Here is a 10214-nt window from a genome sequence, read left to right on the forward strand (position 1 = left end):
TCTTTCATTCTCGAAAGCCGAGACAGGTTTTAAATAATATGTCTCTTGGAAAAATACACGGGTAATCGTTGCAATTTATTTTATGTCATTATCTAAGCCCTTGAGACCTCACATTCCCAGCTCCTCTCCCTGAGGTAATTGCATACATCTTGGGAATGTGTGAAATGGTGTTAATATTCAGTGCACCATGCCTCTTCAGAGGATCTGCAGCCTACAATGGTGTACTGTCTAAATGTTTCTCTGCAGAAACTATTTTTGGGCAAGCGTAATACAAAGCAGTTCTTTCCAAAAGAGAGTCCTGGGATATTTAATGATTCCCTAGATCCCAGCAAAGTTCTCAGCAGTTTGAGTTGTAAAGGTATCCTCTGCAGTTTGGTGGTGCAACTGACACCAACTGATACATTCCATCAATATTTTTTCTTTCCTCACAGAAGAATCAGCAATACCATTTCAATTTGTAAGTTATTCCATCTAACGCCCGTTTAACAATATTTATGCCCTCTCTCAATATTCTTCAAGAAAGAATTGCGTATGGAGCGACTTTTTCAGATTCAAAGCTTTAGGATGCAATAGCTGAACTCCACGCTCTTGTGTCTTGTACTGTCATTACCTTTTACAAACTGGATTCAAAACGTTACCATCGCTCAAGGGCAAGGCAATGAACAGTCAAGTTCCGGGCACTAAAAACCATTACAATTGACTTTATTTCCTGTGGAATTTAACTTGAAAAATAGTATGTGACCTAATTTCCTATTTGCTTCACAGTATTAGTTTTAACTACATAAGATACAACAACTTCTTAAAAAAGGCAGAACAAATGTTGTCTTTACAGTATTTTTCTTTGTTGGTTCTTGATTAGAGTCTTTGATAAAGAATACACTCCCATCTCTTAAAGACACAGCAGTTAATAACATTTATTTCTAAAAGGGTTAATTACTTTACAAATCAGAACCTAAAGGTACACACATTTAACAGAGAAGGGAGCCGATGCCTACCACAGATGCAGTTTTTTAAAACACATAATTTACCTTTCTGCTAGTCAAATACATTGTCTGCACAAGAGAAGTAGTATTTTCATACCTACCTTTGATCAAGTTGAAGTTTTGCCTGTTTTCCCCAAACCCCACCAAACCCAGCCATTAAAAAACAGCCCAGTCTCTTCAGATCTCAAGGATCCTGAGAAGCTAACTGAATGTTGGTGACTTGCTGCAAAACCCCCACAATAAGAGCTCAGAGCACTCAGCTCATGTCACCCATCAGCTGTGCAGGAGTGAGGAGTCTGGTTTAGGTTTTCTATCTACAATTTCTGCAGAGCAATGGAGTGAGATATGCCATTCATTCTGTCCCAACAAGGTGTTCAGGATGGATAGATTTTGGAGGGGAACTCACAGCCCTATTGCCCACCTGTACTCGAAAGTACAGTGTAATTTGCTGAGGAAGTAAATTTGATTCAGCATACGTTCCTCTGTAATCCAGTCTCCATAGGTTGAAATCCATCTGTAGGCTTCAGAGGTCTCCTTTTGACTCTGTGTTCTCCTCTTTCCCTCTCATTTAACTTACCTGATTATTTTGGGTATCTTAAATGTTAATCTGTGAGTGTTCTTATCACAGCAATGCCTTTTTATTATGGCTGAAAAGACAAGGTTTGCTTTCCTCTGAAAAGGTAAGGATGGTATGTAATAGTCAATTCTGCGCATCTTAATCAGAAATGTGGTTTCTGTGAGGTCTGTAGGGCTATTCAAACAATATTTGCCCATCACGAGTTAAAGAAAACATAGTATTTGTTACTCTGTTGACACTAGCTATGCAGATGAAACATGAAAAATAATTACTTTCTCCAGCTACCATTTGTGCACTAATTCAATTCAAAAGGGACATCAGTGACGTGACATGCTCAATTCAGAAATCATGTGAAGAATGTGACTGGTGGTGAAAAATGAAGTGATTCTACACTTGTTTGGTTATTAGAAACATCGACTTCTAAACAGTCAATTACTTTCTTGGGTAATTCATACTCAGAAACTCAAATGTAATTTTGAAAAATGTAAATTATTCCAGCATCACACAGTAAAATGAAAGTTGATATAACTGAGGGACTTGTTAATGTCATAACATCACACAAACTATTGCACTTGGGAAAACAAATTGTTACACATTTTCTTTGGCTCTGAACTTGGATCCAAACTTCAGTCATACGTCAACTCATCTTTTCCAATTAGCAACACTGTTTGGAATGACTTTCTTTTTTTTTATGCAATCATTTTTAATGAACCTTCTGATCAAATACACCTCATTATCTTTCATGAAGAACTGAGACAGGCAAGCTGATTATTTAAAACAGTTAAAACTGCTTTACATTCTTTTAGCTTTGATGGGGTAAAAAAATGTGAAGGAAAATAGAAATATTTACATTGTCAAATTCTTAAAGACCTTTATATGCATGTTCAAGTCAGATAATCTTTTGGACCATAGGTAGCAGAATATAAATAATAGTTTTTAACTTCAGTTTGTAGAAGGTGATGCACTTAAATACAATTCTTTTTCTTTCAATTTATTTTTCTGTAATATCCAAACAGGAAACTATTTAGAAATGTATAGAGAAAATCAGAAGCCAAAGGCAAAGTGTATCACTGTTTGATACAACAGCATTATCATGTCTAAATTCTTTATTCCTTTTTCAGTGAACACTTCTTTTTCTTTGGTTTGATTTTCTTGGTTTTGCAGCAGTCAGTTAGGGTAATTACTGATCTTTCTATCTGGTGAATGTCACCTGTAACTTCAAATTAAAATACACCATTGTAATTAGATTTTAAATACATTTCTGCTAAAAGGGTGAAATGACCAGTTCTTACTTGCTAAATCATCATAACGCTGTTATAATCAATTTAACCTCTGCTGCACCTTTGTGGTTTCTGCAGAGGAATATTTTACAAGTAGACCAATTCACTTCAAAATAAGTAGGGATAGCAGAATTTAGCTCTATGAAAAGTGTGTTATAAATAGGATATAATTTATTCTCTCTCTCACTCTCTCTCTTTGCCCTCCTCTTCCCATTTCCCCGTCTCTTTTGTAATTATCTGAATTTAATTAGAAATAATATAAAATTGAGACACAGCTTTCCTTTCACCACACAGGTCACTTAATACTGTCCTCCCTCTTTGTGTGTCAAGAGAAGCTAAATGGTATTTCCTCAGTGACATTTCAATAGAAACCTACAAATACAGTTTAACAAAGAGATCAAGGGATACTGTAAGGATGAGGCAGATTCTTTTTCTTTTTTGAAGGTGTGAAGAGTCCCACTAATTACACACCTACATATTTATGCATGGTTCTTCCCTCATGGTCTGCGCCTTGCTCTTCCATCCTTCCATCCCCTCTGTACCGAGGGGGTTCACAGCCCACGCAGGCACCAGGAAGGTATGCTGTTTATTCCCCCTGTAAACAAAGCGTGGGGCTCATCCTCTGCCAGCTCACTGTTGAGTGAGATAAGCAGACCTCCTCTTGCTGAATCATGATCTTTCTTTCAGGCATATGCCCCCAGGATCTATAGCAATCCCTCTAACAGCTTGAAAAATGGAAGTGTTTTCAAAGACAAGCTTGCTAGTACTGAGACTGACAGACTATGAAACCTTGTTTTTATTCACACTCTGAGAAAAGACCATTCATTGGCTTTCAGCTCGTCTTTTCATCCAATTGTTTCCCAAGCAGTTATTTAACTGGTGATAACATTTTTTTAATTGCAGGTTTAATTACAGGAAAAGTCAATTATCTCATAGGTACAGCATTTTACATAACGAAGGAGCCAATTTTAAAACAGCAACAACAGCAACTCAGTTATGGCTCTCTCAAATATTTAATTCTTGAAATTTAATAGCGTGATTTTTTCAATCGATCTTTGGTTGGTGTGGACATTAGAAATGGCTTATTCTATTTAAGATTTTCAGGAGCTGATGATAAAAGTAGCAGCAGCTTTTCAGAAAAATATTTAAATGATTTCTTGATAAATTTATTAATTTCTGCGTCTGAATAAAATCTTTCACTGTTGTAAAACAAGCCAGCTTCAGTGAGGGGTGTGAAGCCCCCTTTATTTCAAAGGAGCATTTGGCCAATTTTGTCTGCCATATGTCTCAGTTTGGGTAAAATTTGTGAACAATAGGTAGGAGTACTGAAATATTTGTTCAAACGAAAGTCACATTGACCTCCTTACATAAATAATACAGTGCTTCACTGAAGTTTTTTCTAAATACAGGTTGAGCCCAAATTTTATGCAATATTGGACCATAAGTATATTTAGTTACAGCTTTTGATGTTGGTCTAGCAGGGAAAATCCCAGTCATTTTTCAAAATTTTTTCCAGATCACTGCTACAATAGCTGTCTGTTTTTCAATACAGTAAATATTTATAAGGAAAACTGCCTGTTCAAAATAATATAACAGCTGTCTGCTCCAAAATCCCCCTAGTGATTCCCTCCATTACTGTACTGCTGTTGCAGTCAATCATCCTGGTCTCTTGAAACAGCAAACCCTTCAAAGTCTCTCGTTCACACAGTCAGAAACTTGTTGAGTTAAGAGAAGATCCACTCCTAAGAGAAAAGGAGGAAAAAATGATCTCCAAAGATCTTTAATGCTTACAGAAGGGAAAAATGCCTTTAAAAATCATTATCAGCACAAGCGCTGTGTGAGGCACTGCTGGTGGGAATGCAGGGACAGACTGAGCAAATGTGCTCAGTGTGCATTTACCCAAACAGAAGATTGAAGGAGCCTCTTCCCCTGTGAAAACCCAAGAACTCAAGTGTAGTCTTGCTGTGGGTTTGATGGTGATAATCGCTGACGTTATATCATGTCATGGGTCTGATGCTCAGCTGTGACTGCTGCCACTGCCCAGGGCTGATGTGGTGGATGCAATTCTCATTCCTACCATAGTTTCTGATAAGCTATGGGAAAAGCTGGGAAAGTCTACACAGAAGACATATAGAAAATACCTATACAGTGATCTCAGTATTTGACTCAGATATTTTGCCTTTTGCAAGTTCAACCTCTGGAGTAGCCAAAGGCACCACAGAGTAGACTGGAACCAGCATGCTCAGGCATGACTAGGCATGCTCATGCAGCCTTTTCCAGCCTCGGTATAAAGCAGTTGAAAATAGATTATTTTTTTTTTTGAGCTCACTGGTGGAAGATTGTAGTTTGCCTTTGCATCCCCTCAGGGGGAAACTCTCAGAGCCCTTTCAAGAAGAGATGTGCAGTGGTGCTTTCTAAGACAAGGCAAGGTGGAACATTAGTTTTTTGTTAAATTAGAGTTCAGAGGTTCAGATTTAATATCTGTCTTTCAGTGTAATAATTTTCTTCTTTCAAAAAGAGGTATATGTGCTGTGTTTAACCTAATATGCTAGAGAAATGACCCCAGATACTGAGTATCTCCTGCTGCTCCTGATTTTTGTGCACAGCTGTCTAGAAGAAGACTGAGTGCATTTCAAGGCTTATCACTTGGAATGAAGGTGATGTACTTCACTGCCTATTTATGCACCTGTTTAACACCACACTTTCTTAATATCCCTTAGGCTTCTTATTATGTGATCTTCCTAGGCAACCCTAAAAAAGAAAGTGAGATGGAGTCTGAAAGGTCTCCATTATAAAGTCTGAAAGCAAATATTCTTCATTTTTTTTACATGGTTCTTTTCACAGGGCAGATATGCACCTTCCAGCCATGCATTAAGCAATGTGTAACAACTGTTACTTGCTTTCTTTCTCTCTCTCAGGAATTAATGTAGTCAATACCATGGGCCAAGAATTGTACCAATTCTGTGTCATTTTTTGTGGTACAATGAAAGCTGCAATGTTGGTCACCCTTGACTTTTGATTAAAAAAGTTTAAACCACAGCTTTTTTACCACTGCTTTCTCTCTACTGGCATTAAGCATGAAGATAATGTGGTGCTCTTATCTTAAGCTATATGGTATTCAGAGTAAGGAAGGTGTAAGTATGCTACTGCTGCATTGTATGAATCTTAGGTTGATTTTGAGACCTGAACAGGGATTGCAGTAGTCACAGACATTGCAGCAGCCACAGAAATGAGATTTTAGAAGGTAACTTCTCCATTTGTCATTTGGTTAACATGTTTAATGAGGTTGCCATAGTTTGAATGTCTGGACAAGAAAGATGTCATTTTGCCCACTAGAGATTTCAAGGCATAATGGGTATCCTTTTCTGAAGGGTTTTTTTTTTTTTTTTTTTTTCCCTTTCTTTTTTAAAATTAGTTTAGAGCTTCTAATAGTCTCTAAGCTATTTCAGTAAGAAATGAAACTCAAGAAGAGCTAAAGGACTATTCCTTTAGCCTATTTATACCAGATATATTTGGACAAAATGCTGAAAATGCCCTAAAGTATAACATTCTTTCCTTCAGAGCATGTCTGAAACGCTGCAACAACTTTTGACTGCCCTGATCATTCTGACATTGCTGATGGGAAAGCATGGGTAACATAGAAAAATAACAAGAATATAATTACAACTGTAATTAAAATGAGCTATTTTTTTCCTAAATGCCATCTTTGAAAAAAAATTACTATCTATATAATTGTGTCTGTATGTGTGTGGTGATCCATTGCCTGTGGAAATTCACACAAGAATCTACCTCAAACTAATATTCTAATAAATTCTTCACTAAGAAGTATGCATGGTACATAGTATTGTCTTTCCCTGGACTTAAGAAGTCAAGTGTAAAGAATTTTACAAATCTTTCAAAAGCTTTCCCTGATCCATTGAACTTAAAATAGATTAGTCTCAAGGGAAAGGCAACTTTCCAGACACTGCAATTATAGTGAATGATAGCAAGCCAGAGACATCTGTTTAATGGAAACCTACAGACCAGTACAGCTAAATACATAATTCACTTTTTCTTCCTCCTTGCAACAGGGATTTTGTCACGTGCTGCTGATCTACTCAATACCAACATATCTGCCCAGGCCAAAAGTGAAAAGAAAAAAGTAAAACAAAAGAAAAAAAGAGGTAAAAAAAAAAAAAGAAAAAAAGTAATAAGAACTATATTTGACATGCAGTGGGAAAATGAAAAGTTACAGGTGATTGAAATTAGCTCTTCACTCACCAGAGAGATTTGCAAGAGAGCGGTAGGAAGAGACATTTTACTCTGCTTCTGGAGGTACTCACCCAGATATTAATAAAACTGCTATGCAGTGCCTCGAAGTCTCAACATCATAACTTTCACCAGGCAACTTGCTGAAGAGAGTAATTATATACAAAGCATGTATTCCCCTATACAGCCTTTTAAGCAGAGGGATTAGCTCATCTAAGCACAAGAAAGCTCCAAATAGAAGCAATTTCAGGGGATAAACATAATGTTAAGAATTCCAAACCCCACCTATGCCATGACTAAGGCTCTGCAGCCACACTGTGTTGTGCTATACTCCTTCAGTTGTCAGAAAAAAGCATGGTTCAGGTCCTACTCATCTAAAGTAGCATGACTGCTACTTGGAGGAGATGTTAAAATAGGCTAGAAACTGCTTCTAGTGTAGGCAGCACCAGTGCAGGGTCAGTGAGCCATAGCTTGTGTTAGGAAAACTTCCCTGCCTGACCATCCAGGAGTCCCTCTGGCAGTCACACTCAGCCACCTGAGCTGGGACTGAGGCCCCTTCCCAGCTACACACCCCACACTCACACACTCACACCAGGTTTCCTCACTGGCTCAAACCCGGATTGCTTGGTCAAAGTTAGAATGTGTAATTCAGATTGGTGAAATATGCACAGAAAGACATCACAGTTGTCCTTGGCTTAATGCTGTGTTTTAAAATGGGCACAGAAAATGGCTTCCCTGAACAGTTTCAAACATGGCTCATTTTTGGGCCTTCTATGTAATATTATTGTAATTGTATGTCATGGTGTTTTTTGCACTCTTTACCTTCCTGCAGGGAGGGTGCAGAATTTGGCATCATCTGAGGATGCAACAGTAGCAACTGATGGATAACACTCAAAACCCCCCATTTTTTAGGTTCTCTTCACTTGTTAGAGGAGTATCCTGAAAAGATCTTAAGCAACTGGAAATTTGTAAATAATAGAAAGATAATTCTGGGTAATTTTTTGCAGCTATATATCACAAGAAAAACTCTATAACCAAGAAGCTTCCATTGAAAAACTCCTGAGCAAGCTTATGATGTGGAGCTACTGTTTCTGGAATATAAATTCTCACCTATAGCAGCTCCTAGTACATAAATTTTGTTATGTCAGTGACTGCTCATAAACCCTCATCATGATTTAGCCTACTCTCTCCTTTATGCAGTAGTCCTCTCCCACTGAATCCTTAAAATACCTTTTTAAAAATACCGAGATAAGCAATTTGCTGGGACTTATTAGGAGCTCTTCATATTAATACACAGTCCAGAGAACTTCTATCCACAAAAAAATACGAAATGAAAAGCCTATCTGCCAGCGTGCCAGTCACATGTTGACTTCTCCAGAGACCCATCACATCTCATGGCCTTTTCATGCATTCAGGAAACTACAACCATCAGCCATATCTGGTCTCCTCAAGGTGCCCACCTTTCCTCACTATTTCTGGACTTCTTCTCAACAGAAGGCACTAATCTGAACTCAGGCAGCAAACAAAGGGAATCAGAAATAATGTTCCTGGGCTTGCCAGGACTTGAGATACTACTAGGCTTTTTAGCTTAATGTACTGCCTTAATTTTTACAATTTTGAGCAAGGTGTTTGTAGTCAGGAAGGAATCTGATTATCCTTAATCCTGTGCAGTCCTGAAAAATCAAGTTGGGGTGATTTAGCTGCCCAGAGACAACGCTGGAGTTTTGGTGTTAATAGGGGAATGTGCTACAAATCCTCTCTTTAAAGCCACCAATGATTTTAGATTTTTCAGAAACTGAGCTAGTTAAGCAGTGTTTAAATTTAGATGTTTAAGTTGTACATGTTTAAGTTGATGTTTGAATTCCAATGGAACTATTTTCTCTTTGTTAAAATAATTTTAAATAAAATCTTTACATTAACCCATTATCACTCTGCCCCTTAAAGTATCCATTTAATGACAAATTTGTAATGCTACATAACAATCTACTCCATAACTTATATCTAACACATTTTCTTTTTCCTCGGAGTTTCTAAATATGTTTTCTACATATTTTGAACCTATTTTCTTCCCTAATCAATATCTTAATCATCTTTGATCCATAACAGTTTCTCACACCTGTGTGGCTTAATCAGAATCTCTCTGGATCAGGCAGTAGCATTGCGCCAAAGCTCTTTAATCATTGTATTGAATTGATGCAATTACATGTCTGATGCATTAGAAATCTCACCTCTGGTCTCCATATTTGCAGCTCCTTTTGAGCCCTTTGTAGCCTTTTTTCCCCCTATCCTGGAGTCAGGATTTCCAGACTCCACAGGCTTATCTGTTAGTGTTTCTAAAAAGAGCAGTACATAGAGAGATGTTTGCAGTAGAAAGAAGGAAGAGAAAGAATAAATAGCACACTAGCAAATAAAATAAGTGTTGCTTTATTTTCTTGACTAAATAGAGTCACTATATGTGCAATTGAAATGGGTTATGTATTCAAGAAAGAACTTTCACTGTTTCAATACCGTACTCTCAGGGTTTGAAATCCAAGTGCTTAGTTATACATTTAAATTGCATAAAGGAATTGTTCCTTGAAATAATGGAACACTGAGACTCTTGCATTTCAAAGGGAAAAGGCTCCGAGGGAGTTAAGGGTAACTCAGAGAGAAATATTCACAAGAACAAAATTTAATATCAAGCTACAAAGAAATAGCCTCCTTTCGTAAGCAAAGTGGATTCTGATAAGCAACAGGCCTGATTTCTTCAGTGCTCCTTCTGGCTGGAGGAAGGATGTGGTACTACTTTTCAGCATATTCTCAGCAGAGTTGCATCAATATAGCCTTAATGATATCAGTGGAATAACAATAACAATATATGTTATCTGAAGATCTGTTCCTTCATATTTAATGCTTAACCTATTTAATTTTGTCCTCAATTTTTAATGGTTACTATTCCCAAAGAGAATTTCATGATCCATGCTTGCTTTAACCTATTTCAAACCAAAATCCATGAAATCCTGGCAGATATCTCTATAGAAAAAAAAAAATCAACCCTGTCACTCATAGAGCAGTACTGACAAATGGATTGGCAAGGTCTAATTAGAAATGCAACACTGATACAAACCAGATGCAGGATGATATGGA

At 37.3% G+C, this 10214-nt stretch overlaps 1 long non-coding RNA gene across 1 annotated transcript; it reads left to right on the forward strand.

Annotated features, from left to right (window-relative positions):
• Positions 1 to 1605: 1605 nt before the first annotated feature.
• On the forward strand, positions 1606 to 7002 carry LOC146444532 (uncharacterized). Its single transcript, XR_014849720.1, has 3 exons — positions 1606 to 1663; positions 6402 to 6472; positions 6911 to 7002. It is a non-coding gene; the product is annotated as an uncharacterized LOC146444532 (long non-coding RNA).
• The last annotated feature ends 3212 nt before the right edge of the window (positions 7003 to 10214 follow it).

The sequence above is a fragment of the Lichenostomus cassidix genome, chromosome 1 (assembly GCF_008360975.1).
Source record: "Lichenostomus cassidix isolate B80296 chromosome 1, HeHo_3.0, whole genome shotgun sequence".
NCBI classification, from domain to species: domain Eukaryota; kingdom Metazoa; phylum Chordata; class Aves; order Passeriformes; family Meliphagidae; genus Lichenostomus; species Lichenostomus cassidix.